This window comes from Agelaius phoeniceus, chromosome 1 (genome assembly GCF_051311805.1).
Source record: "Agelaius phoeniceus isolate bAgePho1 chromosome 1, bAgePho1.hap1, whole genome shotgun sequence".
Taxonomy (NCBI): domain Eukaryota; kingdom Metazoa; phylum Chordata; class Aves; order Passeriformes; family Icteridae; genus Agelaius; species Agelaius phoeniceus.
This window is the reverse complement of record NC_135265.1, coordinates 38,448,062-38,470,649: the sequence shown is the minus strand read 5'-3', so window position 1 is coordinate 38,470,649 and position 22,588 is coordinate 38,448,062. Positions and strand designations below refer to the sequence as shown.

The 22,588-nt window shown below is 37.4% G+C and overlaps 1 protein-coding gene across 5 annotated transcripts in view; it reads left to right on the top strand.

Annotated features, from left to right (window-relative positions):
• Window positions 1-22,588, top strand: part of ZNF385D (zinc finger protein 385D) — a 417,452-nt gene that overhangs the window by 251,934 nt on the left and 142,930 nt on the right. The gene's annotated exons all lie outside the window — the stretch shown is intronic.

Here is a 22,588-nt window from a genome sequence, read left to right as displayed (position 1 = left end):
GCTTTGAAAAACAAGCTAGATAAGATGAACTCATGCTAGGTTTGTTTTAAATGAACTTGTGTTCCATCTGCTGAGAGGGGATGAGAAATGCTTGTGAGGCATGGGAAGTTTTAGATGAACTTAATGTAATGGGCGAGCTGCTGCTGCACTGTCAGTGCTGGGGAGGCACAGCAAACCTCAGTATTTCATTCAGCTTTTAGTTTGAAGAATTCCAAGGTATAAAGGGGAAACAATGTTTTATTTGCAGTGCTGCGATTGCCAAGTACCCTGCATTGTGCACATCACCGGTGTGGAGTTGGCTCCTAGCATGCCACAAAATGCCTATTATTTTAAGCCTTTAGGGGTCTTGGATCTGTTAAATATTTGTGCAGAGTTTAGTTTTGTTGCTTGACAGAAATCTTCCTTCAGCTTACAGCTGAGCTGGCTGCATACCCTAAAAACATGCTGGAGTGTAGAGCTATGTCTGAGCAATGTAGTGCTGCAGTACTGGGCTGGGATGTACGATTACAATATAATGCTGCAAGTTAGTGCTGTTAAAGAGCAAAGAAAAACAAAATATAGAATTTGGTGGTGTGATGGAAAAATGCTATTCTTGGCTTCTTGAAATCTCATCTAGTCTCACTGTTAATTTATAGCAGCATAGTACTTAGAATGAACAGAGAGCAGGGAGTTGAAGGATTTCTGGGACATTCAGCAGCTTTCTCAGTTTCATTAAATATTGAATCAGGAGTTCACTTCCAGCTTTAAGGGAAGAACTTTTGTAATATTCTCAGCTCTGTCAAAAAAGTACTATGCCTTTTGCCATGGTAAACACTGTCTTCTTATTTTCATAAAACTGAAGACTATGCATGTATGTGTGATTTGTCTTTAACAGTGAAATACATCAATTATGAAAGCCGATAGATTTAGATGTAAACTAACCTAGCAGAAAGATATATACAAATTGGTTGAGTTGTGAAAACTGTTCAGTGTTCAAATATAAATTTTCAATATTTTAGCTTTACTACATTTTCAAAAGACTGAGGAGGAATAGGCAAGCAATATGTTTTTAGGTTTGAGTAATTTGGATTAAGTCTCTTCACCATTAAAGAAGCCAGGTTAACTTGCTATTCATCTCTTTCCAGTATTTTTCTACCTTCAACAGAACTGCAAGTGCAAGATCGATGGTTTTTTTGGTTGGTTGGCTTTTTTTAACAATCAGTTTTTCTTGTGTGGGATTAGAAGTTGCAGTTTTCTGAAGTTATAGAGTTAGGGTATTAGGTACATGTTAGCTGCATGGTATTGGATTTTTAATTTTTTTTTCTGTCTGTAATTTTCAGAAGCATGTAATGGTGATCAAACTTTTTTTGGAGTTACTTGGAAAAAATAAAAATCGCTGTATCATATTCTTATTTGTTTTCTGGTGCAACACAAGTTCTTAAATGGAAAAAAACTGTGGTGTGCTTTGTAGTGAATTTCACTACTGAGAGCAGAGCTGAAAGTTTCTGCTAGGCAGGTTCTCTGTCTGCTGTGTTCAGTCTGAAGTTTCCTTCAATATTAAGTTTTAAATGAACATTCTTGTTCCTGTCTTTTGCATAAGAAAGCGTGAGCTGGGGGCTATTTACCTGTGGTTATTTGGGGTATTTTCTTATTATTCTGGGTATTTTCCTGCACTTTCAGTGAGAAGGAAGAACATCTGTAATCTCACCTGTCCCTGTTACTGCACAAAGCAGTATTGCACTGAGCCAGATGAAAGCCTGACTGCGTACATCGTGCACCTACTTTGATTTCAAATGGCTGCAGCCATCGCATAGACAATATTGGAATTTTATTTTTCTAAGGGAAAAAAAAAAGTACTTTCCTTTAAATATTAATAAAGAGTTCTGTAGGATTTTTGGGGGGGTTGTTGTTTTGTTTGGTGTTTTTTTAAATCCAAACATGCAACTAGTGGGCCACATAAGCATAGAAAGGGAAGAAAAGGAAAGCATTTTTCTGTATGTTTCTATGCATCTTGTTTGCTTTTCTGGGCCTTCTTGTTGAATTGCTGCTGATGTGAGGTGGCAGAGTGGGAATGCATGTGTGCAGCATTAAGGTTGAAAGAAATACTGAAAATTACCATGGAAAGTAAGACCTAACCCTCTGATAGCATTATTGTTATAGAGCAAGTGTTAATGGGTGAAGGGAGTTTTTTAACTGTCAGAGAGAGAAGTTGCTAAATTCGGGAATTTGTAATCATGTTTCTCTCTCTCTTTAAAGCTGTAGCCTCCAATAAGATATTCTTCTTTATCTTACATCCTACTATGTGTATTTTACTTTTTGAGCTGATCTTTCAAATAATTAAGCTCATTGTAACTCTACTAAATTTATGAGCCGTTCTTTTACAGTGCAACTGAATTGTGATGTAGTTGTTTTAAGAACTGCTAATTTTCACTCACCGTGCTGTGCTTTTGAGTTTGTTGTTTGGTCACCGTGGATACATTTGTTACTTATTGTATTGATTTTGCATTCATCATTTCAAGTTGAATAGGAATATGGGATTGTAATAATAATAGTAATAAAAATCCTACGAAATGATGTAGTGTGTTTATGGAGTAAGCCAAAAGCCAATGAAAATAATACATTTCTGTTAAGTGTTATCATACGGAGTGGTTTTGTGCTTAAGAACATACATATGTACCTCAAAGCAACTTTTGCCTGCATTTATAGCCAAGTTAATAATTTAGCATAAGATAAAAGTCAGCTGTGACCATTCTCAGCCGTTCCGAGAGGAGGAATGGTGGGTGGCTCTCAGTGCCACAGCGCTGATGTTGCACGCTGATGAGGGAGAGCCTCCTCCAGTCCTGCTCAGCATGAGGACTCTGCTGTGGCTAATGGCCAGAGCTGCACCTCTACCTTGAAAGGCTCCACTGGCCACTGTCACCTTGGCTTGGCCACCTCGCCATGAGCGCGCCTTCCTGGGCCTGGCAGCGCGGGCGGCCGCAGGAGCTGCCTTGTCCTGGAGCACGGTGGCCCCGCAGCCGCCCCTGGGGCTGGGGTGGCCAGTGTGGTTGGGGCAGGTGGGGAGTGCTCTGGGCCAGGGGAAGGGGCAGAGCTGCTGCTGCTGCTGCTGTGTGTGCCCTGCATCGCTCCACGGAGGGAACGCCGCAGTGATATTGCGGTTCTGGGACAGTGAGCACGGGTCCTCAGGGCTCGGCGAGCCTGGCTGGAACCGAGAGCAAAGCAAATCCTTCACCCCCAGCACCAAAAAAATCACTGCCCCCATACATTGGCCTTACTGAAGAAGCACAACCCAAAGAAACTCTAAAATTAAAATTTACCAAAAAAGGGAGAGGGAAAAAGGAGAAAATTGTACCTTTCTTTTTTCTTTTTTTTTTTCCCTTCCCTCCCTGCCTCCTCTGAACCTATTATTGTTTTAAGTAACTTCTCTTCTCAATGTTTCACATTATACAGGAAATTAATATACTAGCATGGAAATTACTATATATAACATAAAGGGAAACAATTTTACCCAAAAATGCCATAACATTTCTGTTTGTATGGTGGCTGTTTTAATCTTTAGGGTCTTTTTTTCAGTCAATGTTGCAGAATGTAGTAGTTCATCTGCATGCATGCTACTATTCTGAATATCACTTTTTATTTCTGGAACACTTTCTTTAAGAGATTCATGCTGGATGAGTCATGGAATAAAAAGAATACTTCCTCCCCCCACACCCCGAATCTCATCACCTCTTTAAAGAAAACACACGTACAAGCCAACTGACCAACTGCTGAAACAGGGGCTTTTTTTTGTTTCAATGAAAATATTTGGTTGTTACCGGTTTGTTTTTAGGAGGTTATATTTCCTTCTAGGTTAGACACTGTGGAGGCCTTTAGTACCATTTCTGTTTTCATTTAAGTCAGGATGAATCGGTGTTGATAAGGCTGTTCTTTTAAAACGTTTTGAGAAGCACAGATACCGGATTACTAACTGTGTTTTATCACCAGCCATCTGCAATAAGAAAGTGTAGTTAATATATAATGGATGCTGTGTGTGACAGAAGAATTCAGCTGAGCAAGCCAATGTATAGGATCTTGAAAACTGCAGGAGCCTGATGTTTATATTTGGAACATTACAGCCTCCTGGGCAGTGAAGTTCATATCTTGAAGCACTGAATAATCATTAATGCATGTATACGTAATAACAATTTAAAAAATCCTGTTTGAACTTTCAGAAACTGCTCTGTGCTAGATTGCACCCTTTTAGTTTCTGTTACAGAAACTGTTAATTTGAAATGCTTCAAAATACATTCAGTATGTTGCCTTAAACAAAAGGTCCTTTTGCCATTTCACAGACAAAAAAAAAAAAAAGTCATTCCAAGTATGACTTTTCTTGTGGGTGACAGAATTGCTCCAAACCCAAAATTGGAATCAGTGGCTTCCTGCTCCATTAGAGAAGATTAGATCACAGTTGCTTCAGCTGAAGGTCCTTTAACAAAGTGTGTGTGCGCTCACATGCTCATGTGGATGTGTGTCTGTGCATATTTTAACTGTAGAGTCTAATCCTGCATTCCTTCCCAAGAACTGTCTTTCTTCTGTTGAGAAATTAAATTAAGAAGAAACCAGATTTTTAAAATTTTCATTGTGATATCATGCATCTGTTTTATTTTTTTTCCTAAAAGGCAACACATAAATTTTTACAAAGTATTTTCAAATAATGAGAGCCTTTGACTGTATGTATATTAGAGTCATATGGCTGATATGTGTCTGTGCCTGTGTGCAAATATCCTTCCACGTTATTTGGATTTTGTTTCATAATCTAGTGGCAATTCTAGAAATTCTTGCAATTACAAAAATGTTAATCAGGTTACAGGAAACCCTTTAAAGATTTTGCTTCTCATTGCGCTGAAGAAGGTGGTGGTATTTGAAAAAGGAGAAATATATTTGGACTGGGAAAAGGAAATATTTCAATTTGCCATTAGATCATGAAAAGTTCTTGAAATACAATAGAGGTCATAAGGGCTTCCGTTTTTAAAAAGGAGATATTACATGTAATATACTGCAAAGATGAGTTTTGCAGCTGAAATTGCATAGATGATTGGTAACATTCAGAGAAAATACAGCAAAAGAGAGAAATACCAAAGCTTGAAGTGGCCAAGATTGCACTTGAATTAAATTGCTGGGGATGAAAGTGGAAAGAAGCTTTCCTCTATTGTAGGGCTCAGTCATTATATGGCAAAACCACATTCTGTAGGTCAGCCTGTGTGCTCAGTTATTTTAGCAACACTTCTTTGAGAAATCTACTTAGGGGTGAAAAATCTAATACATGAAGCTGCATTACTGACTCATATGCTCAGACCTTCTTGCTCATTTTGTTGACCACTTCCTTCATCTCATCAGTCTCATGCTCATGATCATGTTCCTCCTAGACAATTTTTTTTCTGTGTACATATTCCCCATAAAGAGTTACTGCAATCTTAAGCATGGAACGACAGCTTAAAGTAATTGGCAAGGGTCTGGATCAAATGTAAAATATGAGAATGTAACTGTAATTTCAGATTGGAATTGTAAGGGAGGCTCTTATGAAACTTCAATTACTATGCACACTTGCCTCTTGTTAATAATACAGTGATTATTATTGTGTGATAATACAGTTCTGTCTCTTTTGATGCTTAAAATAATATTAATTTTAAATTTCTTCAGGTTTGAAAGAATAGACATCTTGAGTCTTATCTGATGTCTAAACAAAAGTACTTTTTCTCCCTCTGCCTTTTTTTCCTCCTTTTTTCCTTATTTCCCTCCCCCCATCTATTTTAAAAAGGTGGGGTTAGATCAACCTATTTATATTTTTTTATACCTCTGCTAGCTGGCTGAACCAGTTGTTTGGAAATCCTGAGAAATTCTTTCATCACTATGAGATGAGGTCCTGGATCTTTTACCAAGCCAACTAATTTACTCTGTTTTGTAGTCCCTGCAGGTTTCAGAATTTAAAACCATAATGTAACACTTGCTTTTCAAGTAAAGCTTGAAAAGCTCCGGGGGTTTGATAATGTATAGTATCTTCATCTCTGAAGCAGTTACAGGAGATAGAAAAATGAGATTGACTGTGTCTGCTAACTCTGGGCATGGCTGTTTGAAATTTTAGCATATGCTTAGGGTCTCAAAGGGCTTTGGCTCATACTGGTAGTTTTTATGCTGCGTGCTGTTTATGTGTTCTCTTTATTACAATGCAAACCAGCAGTCTCTTCCCCAATTCTCTCTATCAGAAGACAAGATAGAACCTTAAAAGCAGGTTTATTCTAGAAAACCTCCTCTGAATATTAAAACTTCTTTCTTGAGAACAAAAGAAAAAAGCTAGGCTTAATTTTCTCTTTGAGTGTTACTTCATAGCGGTTCTCTCATTTATTTACTTTTATGCTGTAATTGAAAAAGCAGATGGACAATTCATTCAAATGAAAGCAATGAAAATTTTCTCAGCTTCTTTTGTTCTTGTTGACCTTGTTTACTCAGTTTGTTTACTATGGAGTGTAGTAAGTTATGAAGATAGAGGGAGATAATGATTGTGTTTTCCGATATTGTTACCCATCATTGCACTAAGGATCAATACTGAATGAAAAGAAAAAAGAAAAAGCCAACACAGAAAACCAAGTCAAAAAACACAGAACCTTGACCAGATCTGCAACTGTGAATGCAAAAGGAAGGAGCAGGTGGAGAGGAAGGCAGTCTTGGCACTGCAAGGAATATCAGTGTTCTTTTTGCTAAGCCAAGTCATTTTTCAGTAGTGACCTGAGGGTCTACTGTCTCTATAGAGCAATGTTTAGCAAATTAGGTTTTGTTCGCTGGTATTTACCTGTGATAGCAAATCCACTCACCTCCTGTCAAAACCAGCAATGTAACAGGTGCATTCAGTTTGCCAGATATGTGACTATTATGTAGCAAGCACACTGTTTCTCTGTTTTTCTATTATTGCTGGTAAATTGTGCTGCTGTAAGCAGCAAATTTTTCAACAGTGGAAGTTGCATAGCTTGTCTGCTTTTAGGTAGCATAGAAAAAAGTAATAACTTTGCAGACATATGTCAAAATTTACATAATCTCCTCTTTAACTTTGCAATTCCAGTGTTTGTAAAGGACAAATTCTAAGAAGCCAAACAGGCCATAAAAAGTTGTGTATGCATATGTAAGGATATATTTAAATCCTTTTGCTTTTTGTCTCCTTCTGACTGAGGGCATGGTAGCCACACAAACATGGGTACTATAAAGCCACTGAACTGTATTTCTAGTATCCTTACAAGATTTCAGCACTCAAGACGTGATGTAATAATTTACAAACATTTGTCTCGCCAATCCTGACCACAGTCTGTCTGCCTTGTAAAACTGGTTGTTTGGTCCTCCTTTCCACAGGCAGTGCTAGGGCAGTTGCAACAGCCTCCTAATAACACGTTTAGATTCTTGGGCTTAAATCTTAGTAGTTCCGAGTACTTGGAAATTGCATTGGTCTACATGGTATAATTTTTCTCTCCCCATTATTTCTTCATTAAAGAAGGTTTCAAAATAACTGCTCTTTTTTTTTTTTTTTCCCAATTGGGTTGAAGTAAAAATTTTCATCACATTTATAAATTCCTAATGCTTTTGCCCTTTTTCTTTTTTTTTTTCTCCCAATCCTTTGCAGTATTTTTGTAGAACATAAAATATATATTCCTGCATAGGTTTAGGTGACAAACCTACTTACTCAATGCTATTTAGCACTCCATCCATATTAACATTTAGCTCTACACACTCTAACAATGCATGCAATAGGTTACCTGCATGAGAACATGCAGGTTTTCAAGGTTGAAAGGATCAATGGCCCTAAAGAGGGACATCACTACACAAATACCCCCACAGATATTCTCCTTCCTGTGAATGAACTTACCAAATGTAATAAACAAACATGGAAAGGCTGAAAACACATTAAAAAGCAATCAAAGCAACGCTGCAAATCTCTCTAGCACTGTGGATACAATCAAAATGTGATTGTGGAACAACTTAGAGTGTGTGAAATGTGTATAGACTCTGCTGGCAGAGAAAGGCAGGCAGCAGGTAAAGTGGGGTGGCCTCCTGGTGCTGCAGCAAAATAGTACTGGCAGCACCACCCTCCACAAACACTCCAAGATGACCAAACAAAACTGCTCTGTTTTGCCACTAGCTTGAAGCAGAATTAACATCACATGCTACCCTCAACACACAGGGAAGAAAAAAAATTTAAATAGTCTGAAATTAACATTCTGAAAACCATAAATGATGATGCTGCATGTCGCTGTGACACCCAGAAAATTCCACAGATTTCAGGGAAAAAATGCAGATGTGTGGAACATTAATTTATTTTCACTTTTTACTATCCCCTGCCCTATTTTAAAAAAAGAAAGCAAAATGTATCCAGAAGATTGATTCAGTGTAGGGATGAAAAACAAAACAGAACTGTCTCAAGTAGGCAGTCTTTGATGATACTTAACATTGAAAAACATTAATAATTAATACTCTTAAAATATCCCTCAGTTTTTTCTAACAGTGTTTATGTGATTTGTATAAGTTTTTTGTGCATTTCTAGTAGGAACATTTCTTCATGGGAACATTTACAAAGATAAAAATTGCATGATACTCTATTGTTATTTATTATAGGGGTATTTTTGTGTTAAAAGCTATGCCAGCACATTTTCAGCAATACAAAGCTCACTTTAGATTCATCTGCAAACAGAAATATTGCTATCTGACCTCAGTATATAGTCAAATGAATTATGAATATTTTATATCAAATATCTGTTTGAGAGACTCCAGCTGAGCTAATATCTTCCAAATCACAAAGATAAGAAGAAATAATGGTAATTATAAGCTGTTAGCCCTTTCTAGATGCTCACAGCAATAGATGGTTAATACTGTCAGAGAATATTTACCATAATGAATAGGTTAATCTTTTTAAAAATCTTTGTGAGGTGCCTTTGATGGGCAGATTTCCAGTTTTGCAAGTTTTTCTGTAGCCATATTCTATTCTACTAAATAATGTAGGGAGCTGATTGTAGTAGTAAATTAGTTAAGGTAATATTGATGGTTTGTCTGAAAGAAGTTGGGCAGCTTTTGAAAACTGTTGGTATAATGTACGTATGGCAACTGCTAGCAGGTATCAAAAAAAGCTCTTGTAAGTTCAAGGGTCTTTCAGAAAAAAATTGAGCTTTCCTCACTGATACTGTTTTTACTGAGTCAGATCTGTTCATGGAGAAGGAGGATATTTCAGAAAGTAATTATTATTTGTAATGAACTGTGGAAAGTGTTGGACTGTGCTAACAGATTTGCTTGAACTTAATTTCATTTCCTGGACCTAACATCCTGGGAAACTTCCATGGCCCCCAGAAAAGTAAGAGTTTCAGCTGTGCTGGAATATTAAGCTAGACCTATTCTAATTAAGGTAACTGCCAAATAATTTGTGACAGTTGTGTTTAATGTCTCCAGTCATTTCAAATGCAAGTTAAATGCTTTTTAAAACTTAAAACTGATCATCAGCAGTGTAGTCAAACTCTGGCAGCCAGTTGGGCAGTGGGCCTGGGGTAGAGGCAGCATGATCCAGTGATGGTGAAGGATTTGGCTATTTGGGTTGCAGATCCTCTTTAAATAGGTGCTCCCTCTGTCTTTGCAGGAAGGGGCAATGAATGTGATGGAAATATGAGCTTGGATGGTTGGATAATTTCAATTTCATTGGCTTTGTGTGGGGAGTCCCACCTCTGGGAAGATGCATCTGCAGGAGGGAATGCAGGGCTGCAGGTGTCACCATGCTAGAGGAGCTCTGAATACGTGTGGGGCTAGGCTCCATCATTCCCTTGTCCACCTCAGCTTTGATGGTTTCCATAGAAAGCCTCTGGAATCAACAGGCAATGAAAGTTACCCTTTTTTTTCTTTTTTTTTCTTTTCAGGAAGTGTTTTAAAACTACAATCCTCTTTTCTATAAGCTTAGCATGCAGCTTTCTACTGCAAACATGTACAGTCATTATTGTCCTTATTAATTTCTGTTACCAAGTCATCTATGCCAGTAAGGATAATGTGACATTCTTGAGTCAACTGGACTGTTTAGTTCTATACACACCTAAGCCTAAACCAATTCCCTCTTTGCCTTACATTTGTAAGGAATTCATTTATATGTGTAGGATAGTGGCTTGCAAGCTTTCCTGTTTATGTACAAGTTTGTAGAGTAACTCTTAATTCACAAAATTCCTATTTTTATTTTAGTTTTATTTACTTTCCTGGGGGCCACCACTCCAATGCCTTGTTGAACTCCTTTTTTGCCTCATTAAGGCACATTATTGGCAATATCATTAAAAAAACAAGATAATTAATTGAATAGTTTAGTAATTTGGGGTGATTTTCCTTCAGTCAACAGACTCCCTTAGTTAAGCAGAAGAGCAGCAATAAGAAATATCTGGGGTTTTTTATCTTCACCACCTCCCTCACCCCCACCCCCTCACTAGCAGAGGAGGCTTAACATTTTTCTTAGAGCATCATCTCATACAGCTCTGTTGAAGTTTCTGACCACAAATCATATCAAGCTATCATTTCTGTGGGTTTGTAGCTCAGCCAGAAAAAGCTGCATGTGGGAGAAGTTCATTTCTAGTCTGCAGGATTTTGACATTTGCAGTTGTGTGTCTGGAGCTACTGAATGGACGTGTATAAAAATTGTAATAGTTTTTAGTGACAAGGAAACTGTAATTTGGAATTAGAAAGTTGGTTTCACCTTTGAATTTGAAATTGCCAAATAACATTATACTACTATAATATATAGCAAATTTGAAATTTATAGTGAATTTTAGGGGTAAAGAGATAAAATCTTGTGCTAAATCATGTCCAATAAGAAGCCATTGCCCATGCTGTTAGAGCAAAACCATGAAATTAAGCAAATGTTCTCAAAAATAGATTTCCATGACAAAAATTTAAAGTTTCTAGTCCCCTTGGGTGTGTATAGGCATTTACTGCTTTATGTGGGTTTTTCAGTGTGTGATAGCTCTAGGAAATAGCTCATGCCAACTTTTCCTTGCTTTCAGTGAACAGAAAGAATCTTGAAATCATGTGAGGTGGTAAACCTAACACAAGGGGCTTTCAAGTTGGTTTGGGTTTTTTAATTTTATTTTTTCATTTGGGCTAAAACCAATTTGCTTACATCTGCAGAGGAAGTTGTAGGGAAACACTGAAGGGCCTTATAAATGCAAGAAATTGATATTTTGTGGGAACCAAATTCTCAGCAAGTGGTTTGTTTACTTCAGGCTGTCAGACACTGAATTACACTGAATTTTTTCAGTCTTGTTTTGCTGTTCTTCAGGTTTGACCAGCCTTGGTAGTCTGACTTTACCAATTTAGTAGCATGACCAGGCATGGTCTTGACAATGCTCTACAAAAATATGTTGAAAAATACCCAGCGTAGCAACCTAAAGATGAACTCTGCATTGTTTTATTTTGTATCCCTGCTGCAATCCCAAGGCTACAGGCAACCTCTAAAACTTCATAAGAGTTCTGTTAATACAGTTGGTGCTTGACCTTGGGCACAGAGATTTATTTTACTTTCTCAATTTTTGGAACTGTACATACTCATGTAGCTGAACACCTGGGTCATTTGATGCTTTCTGTGAACTTAAATGGTCAGTTAAATGAGAAATAAAATGTAAATTTTTTTGCCATGTGGTAGCAACAGAACTACATAGCAACATGAAACAGCTGTCTGTGCTCTAGGTTTTGTCAATGTACTTTAAGTACAATTTAGCTGTCTGAGGAGTGTAATAAAGAAATCCTATCACTCCCCATTTAAATTTTATCTATATTTAGACAAAATTACCATGTATACTGCCCAAGTCCAAGTGAAACAGAATAGCCAGAAATACAGCTTTGGGGAGTCTTTTCTTAGATGATAAATCAAGTCTTTCTGTAAAGCAGAAACAAAGGCAGCAGATTTGTGAAGATACAGATACCATGTGTTCAACTTCGAGGAGCAGAAGCTGTAAGGTCCCAGCCTAGTGCAGATGTGTGGACAACAGAACCGTGCCAGCATCAGCATTTTAAGGCTGAAGAAGATTGTGCAGATCTTGAATTTTGTCATGGTTTGGCCAACACTGCTGAAATTTTCTCAGTGTTTCAGGTTAACACGCCCAAAACATTCTGCTGTGAATCAGGTGATTTATGTTTAGCTGCAACTCCAGATCTGTAAAATTGGCTTGAGCTTAAGCTCTGGAATGCAACCCTTATACATGCAAGCCGTGTTTGGTTTCAGGTTTCTTGGAGGCTTGCATGCAAAATGGCCTCATTACTTGAATTGATACCTCTAATTAAGCAGATTCAGTGTGCTGCAATAATTGTCCTTTAGTATCTCAGCTCAGACTAATACCCAGTGTAACTCCCCTTAAGCCACTGGAATCATAGAGGAACTGTCTTCTCAACACACTGTCTTTTTTTAGTAAGGTTACGGAGTTTTTTAGTGCCATTTCTAGATACAGGAAGCATCTTCTTGTCACAGGAAGTATTTTCTTGTCACTGAATCATTCTGAATTTTTTAAAATAACATCAGAAAGAAGGGATGGGCGTCGTCTTGCATCTTTGGCAATATACTTAGAGTATCTTCATTTTCATCAGCTGTTTATAGTTTCATCATGTATTTCTCTTTTGTATCTTGGTACTTTGTGAGTTTGTTTTTAAAGAAAACAGTGACAAATTTTGGATTATACAAGCAAATTCTCTTGTATATAGTGATGTGTGTGCTGTATTTGGGGTTTTGATTAATCCTTCAAATTCAGAACCCCTGGCAAATTTTTAATTCTTTTCTAGTAGAATAGCAGATCTCTTTGTTTAAAACTCATTGCTATGCAACATTTTGAATGTTTAGTCAGATGGTTTCACAAATATGGAATGGACTCCACTCCTGCATGCACTTCTGAATTAAAAAATAATTAACTTTTCTGACACTGTTTCACTGATTTGAGGGATTGGAATAGTTAAATATGTGCAAAAGTATTTGTAGGATTGAAATTTGTCTTTGGCTTACCAAATCCTTTCATTTCAATAGCAATCTGACAATTGGTTGGCTCACTTCACTGGTTTAATATAATTTCATTTGTGAAAAATGTATTGTGAGATTACCTCTTACGGAAAGCAAAGATGATTACAGTATGTGAGGCTCCCTTCACTCCTTAGCAGCAGAGTGGGAGGATGGGAGGAGGGATCTAGCTTGTCAACACATGGTTCTGTTAAGGCTCTTTGCTCTTGCATTGTCCTCCTTGCTTCTTAGGTTTTGTAAGATTTTTCTGATCAGGTTAATAAGCCAAATTCATTAAAATTCAAAGGTTTTAATTTTTGTAGAAGGGGTGACTTGCTCATCTCAAGCCATAAAATCATATTGAGAAGTTACCTGAAACACTTGACACAAAATTAAATTAGATAAAGCCTGTTGGCTAAATTTAGGTGTTACTATTCTGTTTTAATCTGAAAAAGTAATAAAAATATTAGAAATGTGTCAAATGCTGTGATGCAAAAAAGTTGAATTTTATTAGGTCTTCATTCCATATAATTGAAGCAAAACAATGCAATGACTTAACATGGATCAGAGCAAATATATATATATACATACACATATATTCACACACACATACATATACGTATACACACACACATGTATGCTGTACATATATTCAATAACATCTGGAATTATAATAGCTAGACTTAAAATTGTGAAGAGGCAAGATCCTGATCCTTCTGCTCTACATGAATTATCAGAAAAGTGCACACTGGAATTTTTCTCCTCTTGGTACTGTATTCTATTTTATCATGGTTACAAGGCTTGCTAGAAATGCCTTTAAAACCCCCACATTTCCTTAAGTGTCTCTCAAATAATTGTGTAATGCAACAGAATCAAAGTTATTGATTTTATTTTATTTTTGCCTCTCCAACAGAGAAAGGCTTAAAAATAAAACATGCCAGTTGAGACTTTTTTTCCCTGTGGAATAAGTTTTAGTGTCTTGTGTGTGCCCAAGGCTTGATCTTTTCGAACACCTTAGGAAGAAGGTAGATGACAAATGACCTTTGACTACAACAAACTGAAATGTTTGAGGTGGGTTGATTTTATACTAGGCCTGTTTCAATATATATTTAGAGTTATTTCAAGAAATGCTGAATTATAGACCATTAATAACTATGAGGGCAAAATCAGTGAATGCCAAATTTGATTTTTGATACGCACAATGTAAAATTTTAATAGTTACATAGGGCTAGAAGTAACTATTTTGGCTAGTGAGATTGTGTGAGCAAGCACAGCTCTCTCTAAAATGTTATTTAAATGTTTTATAACATTTTCTGTGTTTGGTTCCTGGAACAGGGGCTATAAAATTTTAAGATGGTTTGATAGAGGACACAACATAGCCAGGCTGACTGAAGAGCAGTCCAGGAAAGATACTATTACCTGAGACTTTGTCACATTTCTTTTTCTTTAGAGAGGGTTTCAGGCTCTTTCTGGCCTATGTAAAAAAGGAGATTTTGTCCCTTCAACCATGCCTTGGTATCCCCAGCCAGCAGTGAAATCTGCACATTGGTATGCAGACTGCTCCTTGCCACCTTTCCTATCCCTGAGGGGGGTGGTTTTCCCCCTGGAGTTTTTGTTTGTTTGGTTTGTTTTTTTTTTTTTTCTTTTAGATTTTTGCACATATTAAGTGGTAACCAAGATACACAGGATACTGGTCTGAGCCTTCTGTTTACAGTTACAAGCTGTGTGGTCGACTCAGGAAACCCTAGAGTAAAATATATATCAGAACCTATAAAACCTACATGTAAAATACTATAGTAAAATATGTATCAGACCCTATAAAAATTTCTTTGCTTTTTGCATGAGGTAAAAGCTCTGAATAGAGTGAATAATCACATGTGGCTTTTTTATGGAATAATGTTATGTCACGTGATAGTAAAATGCTTTTAAGGAACACCAGGGGAGGACATGGAAAAAACTGAAAAGTCATAACTTCAGACAGCTTAAAGAAATGTGTACATATTACTAGGTTTGCATTTTTTGGCCCAAATTTAGTGCTGCTTTACAGAAAATTCTTGTGTGTACTTGTGTAAATGTAACTGGACTGTAATCAATAGAATTATCCACCAACAAGAACGATTTATATTAGCCAGGGGCAGGGATTCCCATTCATTAAATCTGTGGAGGACAAGCCTTTATCTATTTCCGTAGATGCAGCCTGGAGCATCCAACATGTCATGGATTAGATAAATTGGGCTTGACATGCTTGTGTTTCTGGAAAATAGGACAAAAATTTCTTTTGTCCTTTTTGTCTTGTCTGCAAAAGCAGTAATGCTTTTCCCCCACCTATAGAGAATGACAGGAAATAATTTTACTTGCTTGAAAAACTTTTTTTTAAATTATAGGCACATTTTACGTAGAGATTTGAAAAACAAAACTGTCAGCATTTTCACAAGTGTGTGGAGAAGGACAGTCAACCCAATAACTGTCACATATTCCAGTTCTCAGAGCATTTGCCCAAATCAGCTCCATCAGGTGTAAGCTTGCCAGAATTGAAGTTTTCATAGTCCTTTTTTTTGTAAATAGCCATTTTGTTAGAACTTCTCCACTGTAAAAGAATGCATTCACTTCCCCAGAAAAACACTAGCCCTGAGGTCAAGGGATTTTTGTGCGTTGCTGGAAACACAAGCTAAATTCCTCCGTGAAGTGAATACACATTTACACAGATCTAAACTGCTCCAAAATGGTATCATTGTGCAAGTCTCCCCAGTCAGTCAACAGCCCAACTATTGGGACATTTCCCTGAGGTGCTGAGGACTTACAGAGCAGGCTTCAATATGGGCCTTTGATTAAAATACAGACCTTGATTTCTTTAATTTTTTGAAACTTTTAAAGAATTTGTTTCTACATTATGTGTGAAAGTGTAGCTTCCATGTAGATCTGAAGAGAAGATAAATTCTGACAGAGCTTTGCAACACAGAAAAAGCTGAATTTTTTGCTGTTTTCTTATCCATAAGCAATCGCATCTTGAAGCAAAGCATCAGCCAAATTAGCACAGAGGAATAGATTAATTATCAGGAACTTTGTAATTGCCGTGGCATGTGCAAAGCCGCAGCCTGAGTCAAAGATTATAAAAACATGGTTTCAAACTGGTCCTCTATGACAGGGAATAAAAACGTTTATAAAAGTGAATTCAATATAGTCTGTTTTGTTATGTTTTCCCTTTTGCAGAAGGGTCATGGCTGGGATCTGTTAGTGAGAATGAAGGTACTCTCCTTGGGCAGTGGAGTCAGTCATTTGGAATTTGTGTTTTCTCTTTTCTTTCTTTTTTTCTTTCATTGCAGCTATGCATGTAGAAGAACAATTGCACAGTTTCTGGGTGAAAATACAAACATTTACTCACCAGCATATACTGTGAATTAACACCTAGTTTTGTGTTACAGCATATCATATGACACGTTTGTCTCTGTTTAAGAAAGGGAAAAAAATAGTAAAATCACTTGAATTGCACAAGAGCAGCATGTGATTGCACTAAATAATGTTTGGCAAAGATGCAGTTTGTAGATAGAGTTACACAATTACTACTATTTAAGTGTGCTATAACATGTCCTATTTAAACTTTATTAAAATTAAATCTGTGACTGGATATAGAATTTCCAGAAGACAACAGTTTAATTGATTCTGGCCAAGGTTCAAATTTCCTCCGTTGATTTCCAGCATCCCATTCTTTTATTTCCAGTCTTGTTTTGCCTTATACTGTCTTACTTCCCCTTCTTTCCCCTCCACTTTTCCCGTCTCCCAAACTTGATGTGAACTCCTTGCCCTTAGCATTTTCTTCAGGGTTTTGTGCTCTATCAGCACCAGCTCTCCTTTCGTGGCTCCCTTGCTGAACTCAAAGCTCTGTCCCACAGTGCAGAACTGCTGATAGTTTGCATCCCTAGCTTTTTTCAGACAGATGAAGAATGGCTGACCAGTTTATCAGGACAGCAAAAAGGTTCCTAGCAAGTCAGGAGTGATCTGCAAATTCCTGGTGAATTCCTGACCTCTTCGTGCTGGAAGGCTGCTCTGTTGTTAGTGGTCACGCTCGCTTTTGTGTTGTGTGAGTTTTCGACTTGAACTTGAACTTTTCCAAAGTGGGGCAAGAGAGCAACATCTGATGGCACAGCTCCAGTAAGATGTAAGCTGATCTCTGTTGCTTAATGCTGAGGGGAGTGACTCTAATCATCAAGTACTTGGGTACTTAGCAGAAGATATGGATATTTTTCTCTCCCCGCTACAATTTGTTTTTTAATTACCTGCTGATGAAAATCCAAGGTATAGTTGTGAATGACATAGTGCATGTGTGATTTGAGATAGCATAAAATTCTGTCCTAGGAAGGTTCAAACTTAATGGTTAACTAAATATTTTATCCCTCTCTTCCCCTGTCTCTGTGGGGAGAGCAAACTGCTAAGCAATGTCTGCTTTTTCTTTGCTTCTCAATACAAAGAATAGGTTGCCTGCTAGGAAAACTTCAGTTTTGCATCAACTTCTTTTTCCAGAAACTCTCAGCCACAGAGCCTCAGGCTCTCGCTTTTTGCACAAACAGCTGTATCTCCTGAGGACTGAACTTGTTTCATTTCAATCAAGTATAGTAGAAGTTTATGAAAAGTAATGGGTTGGGGTTTAGAGGCAATTGGGCCATGTGATCTAATAGGCTTTTCTTCTGGCTTTACATCCTGAAAAAGAATAATATTTGTGTTTGCTCTTTTGGTTAAATTTTCTTTAAGAACTTCAGGTATTTCATTCAGAATGGGAGTTATTTCATTGTTGGAAAAAGTTCCTGAGCCAAATAACTTGAAGTGTTTTTAATTTAGAAATACATGCATACAGGGAAAATGATGCTATGATCTATAATTTATCTTGACAAGTATCTTTCAAACCACCATGGACTGAAAACTTATTTATGTCCTGGAGCCTATCCTGTAAAACATACTTCTATCTACTGTGGCACTGGTCAATATCCATTAGTAAATCCTGTGCTTTTGGTTCCATTCTATATTTTCCACTTATTCTTTTACCTACCTATAAAAGATCATAAACCTAATGATTTTAAACACGTATGTTTTGGAGTGATTTTTGTGAATCAAAATTTTTGAGACTGTGGTAGTTTCTGATGTAAATGCATTTATGTCATTATGCATGGGAAAGAAAAATGAAAAATATTATTTTATTTCAATAAGCGTGTGTTTTTGTCACATACATACACTAGGCATACATGTCACATGCATACACTGTGTATGCAACTCTGTGAGGTTTACTTAGGAGGGAATCATGGTCCAGGCTATGCTACACTGGCATAAGTTGACAGAGGTATTTTCATGTCCACTGTTGTGTGCTACCTGTAACACCAACAGCCAAGTGCAGCTGCAAAACCAGAGACTTTCTGCCACTCGTTTTCTCAATACTCCTCTCTCCTTCCTTTCCTTCTGCTCCCTCTGTGGAGCTAGCTTTGACTTTGCTCTTTCAGCTTGGATTCTGTCATCCTTCTCCTAACTTCATCACTTTCTGAAGTTGATCTGCCTGTTATTTGGTAAAGCAACAGAGGTTTGACAGCTAGCAGAAGAGTCAAGTGGTACCCTGGAAACATGCACTAACTTGTCATTAAGTTCTGCTTACTTTGCACTATGCAGTTACAAATGTGTAAAACCACTTTCCAGTGAATTATTAATGCTAAATGGAATTATTAGTGCTGAAGAGAAGATGCATTGCTGCACAGAACTATTTTCATAGAGTTTACTAGTGGAGTGTGTCCATTTCATGACATTAGTTACATATTCTTCTCAGTCATGCGCTTGTTTCATTTCAAGTAAAGACACCAGAAGTTAATAGTTATTTCTTCCCCAAGCATGCTTTTGAAAAATGGCACTTTTAAAGCTGATAATATATTCATCATATTTAATATATTCATAAAAATGAAAGATTCTTTGAAAATCTGTTTGCAATATAGTGTTCTTCTGATTAATAAGCCTTGGAAATTTGTGCTCATTATACCATAAACATGACCTTTATAAAACCATCAGAAAAATCCAACTGCAGAATATGCCAGGTCAAAGACTTTTTAAAATGTCAAAAAGCATAAAGCTTTAGAATGAATGTGATTTTTATAATACTTGGCTGATGCTTGTATTTTTGCTTAGCTTATTTATTTATGGTGGGGGTTTTTTGAGCCTTTGTGGTTAGGATCTACCAGGAGACTGTGACCTCAGGTGAGCACACTTTGGGATACATCTTAATCGCCTTCAGCACTTTCTTGAGTTTCAGTGTTTAGATCCAGTTAGTTTGTGTACACATTTTTGCTGGACATGATCTGATAAGATCAACTATCTCTCCAATAGAGGCTACAAACCATATACTGACCCACTGGTTAGGAAACATCCACAATGTGTCAGTAAATAATGGTGCAGTCAGTTCAACAGTGTCACAAAAAAAGTCTGTAGGCTGAAAGGTGTTGAGAAACACTGTGCATGCAGTTTTGGGGAAATGCACATTTGTAACACTGTGACCTTCTTCTGACTTCATTGGGTTGTAGCGCTTCTCTGAAAACACCCAAGCTTCCCACCTTAGCTTGAGTCTGAAAGTAAATCTTTCTGCTGCAGGGAATAACTAGCCAAGATCATCATGAAAAGGAAAAGAAAACCTGTTTTTTATACAGAATCACAGAGTGAGTCAGGTTAGAAGGGAACACAGTGGGTCATCTGGTCCAATCTCCCTACTCAAGCAGGGTCATCCTAGAGCACATGGCACAGGACTGCATCCAGATGGTTCTTGAGTATCTCTGGTGAGGGAGACTCCACAACCTCTGAAAAATCTGTTCCAGTGTTCAGTCACTCACACAGTAAAGTTCTTCCTCTTGTTCACCTGGAACTTCTTGTGCATCAGTTTCTGCCCATTGCCTCTGGTCCTATTACTTGGCGCCACCGAGAGGCACCCAGCTCCATCCTATTGACACCCTCCCTTCCAACAATTATTTACATTGATGAGGTCCCTTCTCAGCACTCTTTTCTGTCCTGGTATTGCTGCATAGTGGTAGAAATGTCTCTGTACATTTCTGGCTCACTCTGAGCCTGCAAGGCAGGCATTTTGCTTCCTTGGATTCACTTTCTTACCCAAGAAAGTACAAAGTAGTATAAAACATGAGCAGTATGGGAAGAAACTGTAAAATAGAGCTGGGGATATGTAGTTTGCCAAAAGCAAATAGAATATTAGTGCAGCTGTAGAGTCATTGGTGAACTTCTCTTCCCTCTAGCATTTATGGCACTGAAGGAAGAGCAAGTTTTGACATTGTCTGTGAGATCATTCCAGTCTAAGTGAAAGCACATTCAGTTTGCTGTTAGCCTACAACCAGGAGAGGATATTACAGTGCTCGGAGGATTAAATCTGGGGACCTAGAGGTCAGCTCCTTTGTCTGCCACAGATTCCTGTGTAAGCTTTGAGAAGAAGACTTTTGCTGTCTGTCCTAGGTTTCTTCCTAGCTGAAAAATTGGGATAATCTCTTGCCAGCTGGAAGTGTTCAGAGAATTAAGACTGGAATTACATAGAGAAAAAAGTAAGGCTGCTGGGTATTTAATATTTGATTTTTTTGTAGGGCAAATAGAAATTGAAAGCTTCTCCATTCTTAAGAGGGAGGAGAGCTGAGGTTCATGAGTATTCTAGTTTGTCTTCTCCAAAGCCATGACTTTCTGTCTTGGGCTTTCTGGTTCTCTGGTATTTGACATGGTTGGTACTTGGTATGGGCAGTTGGTAATAAGCATGCTGACCAAATTGGACAATTTCTAGTTGTTTCCTTATACTAGAAACAGACAGAACTTTACAGAAAGTGGAACATTCATTTTGGATCATTTAACTTTTAGTGATACAACAGTTTCCAATAGGGAAAAAGAATCCAAATTTGTCTGATCAACTGCAATAAAAGCCCAAAGGACTCTGAAGAGCTCAATTAGGTAGGTCATGTTGCTAAAATAAAAAGCTAAGTCTCTGCCGTTGTGCAATTTGAAATCCGTATAAGATGTGGCCCATAGTGGTTTAGACAAATTCCTTGCTCGACCGTGTTAGGAACTGAAGTTCAGGTCATGGTTTTTAAGTAGCTGTTATGTAAAAATCCAAAGCAAAACACACCATTATTTTATTCAATAGAGTGTTACCTGGGGTCCATGGCATATTTTAGATATGAGGCAAAAGAGGTGATACTTTGTGGGGTTAATGGGGGCTCTGACATTAATTAGCCTTGAGGCCTGAGGTGGGTTAGAACTACACAATGCTGAGCACCTCAGTCCCATTCAGTCAGAACTGGGCTTCACTGTCTCTAAGGTGGGCCTACCTTCCTGTAATGCAGATGATAAAGGAACAGGAGGGGAAAAGGTATCAAAGGGGAGCAGAAACCTTTGTTGAGCAAAGTAAAGGAAACAATGACAGGAGATAATGGGTATCAGACTACACATGCAAATTTGTCTCTGCATTTTCCCAGTCCAGAATCATAATAGTAGATTCACAGGTTTCTACATAATGAAAAGAGAAATTTACTCCTCTGTACACCTAGAAGAGTGCATTTTCCAATCAAAATTATTAGGATATATGGTCTTATGTGTTTCAAAATGCTAGTATGTGTGAAAGAAAAGACTTTAAAAAACACTGCATGATGCATAGCTGCAGGCTTCTAAAACTAATAATAATAATAAAAAGAATTCTTTTTCTAAACTAGCTCACTTTGCAGGAACCAGAGAATAAATATTTTCTCTAGAAAAAATAATACTTTGAATAGCAGCAAATGACCAGAATTGATTCAAACTTTCCAGGTGAACAGTGTATGTGCTGAAAAATGCTGTCTATAAATAAACAGTGGGTACTCATTTGTGCCAATCTGGAAAAAAAAAGAAAGGAAGGGAAGAAAATATTTTTGTAATGAGTCATTCTGAGTTGTTTGGATCTGGATGTTTGAATTTTGCCAATATTTAAATAATAGAAACAGTTAAGTATCTAAGTAGGAGCTATAGGGTGTCATTTTAGGTGAAAGAAGAGTTTTAGCTGACACAGTGGTGGGATTTTCCCCCTTTAATTGTTGTTATTTTTTTGGTTTGTCCGGCGAACTGAAAAATCAATTACTCACAGATCTCCACAGATGAGACAGTGCTGCATTCATCCTCTTCAAAGTGACTAGCCACTGCTAGCATTGCTAACAACAGAACCTGTGAAAGAAAAGCTTGTGTGGCCACAACATGTACTTGATCCTCAAGCTGTCTCGGGAGAACCAGCAGGATTGAGGATGGTGTGGTTGGAGTCCCATTTTGAAGGCTCTTCTTTTCAAGTGGGCTTCAAATATTTAATACAGTTGAGTTTTTTTCTTTCTTTTCTGGACCTAAGAGTGATTATATGTAAAAGTATTGTGTTTAAATGTGGCTATCATATTTTTAAAGATTTTTTTGAGATTATTAAATAATGAAAGCACTCTCCAAAAAGAGTATGTGAACAATACAGAAGTCGAAAGCACTTTAAGATTATTTCCCCTTCTAAAAGAAATAAATTTTTGAAAAGAAACAAACCACTCAAAATGATAAAAAAAACCCTTTCAAGAAGCTGAG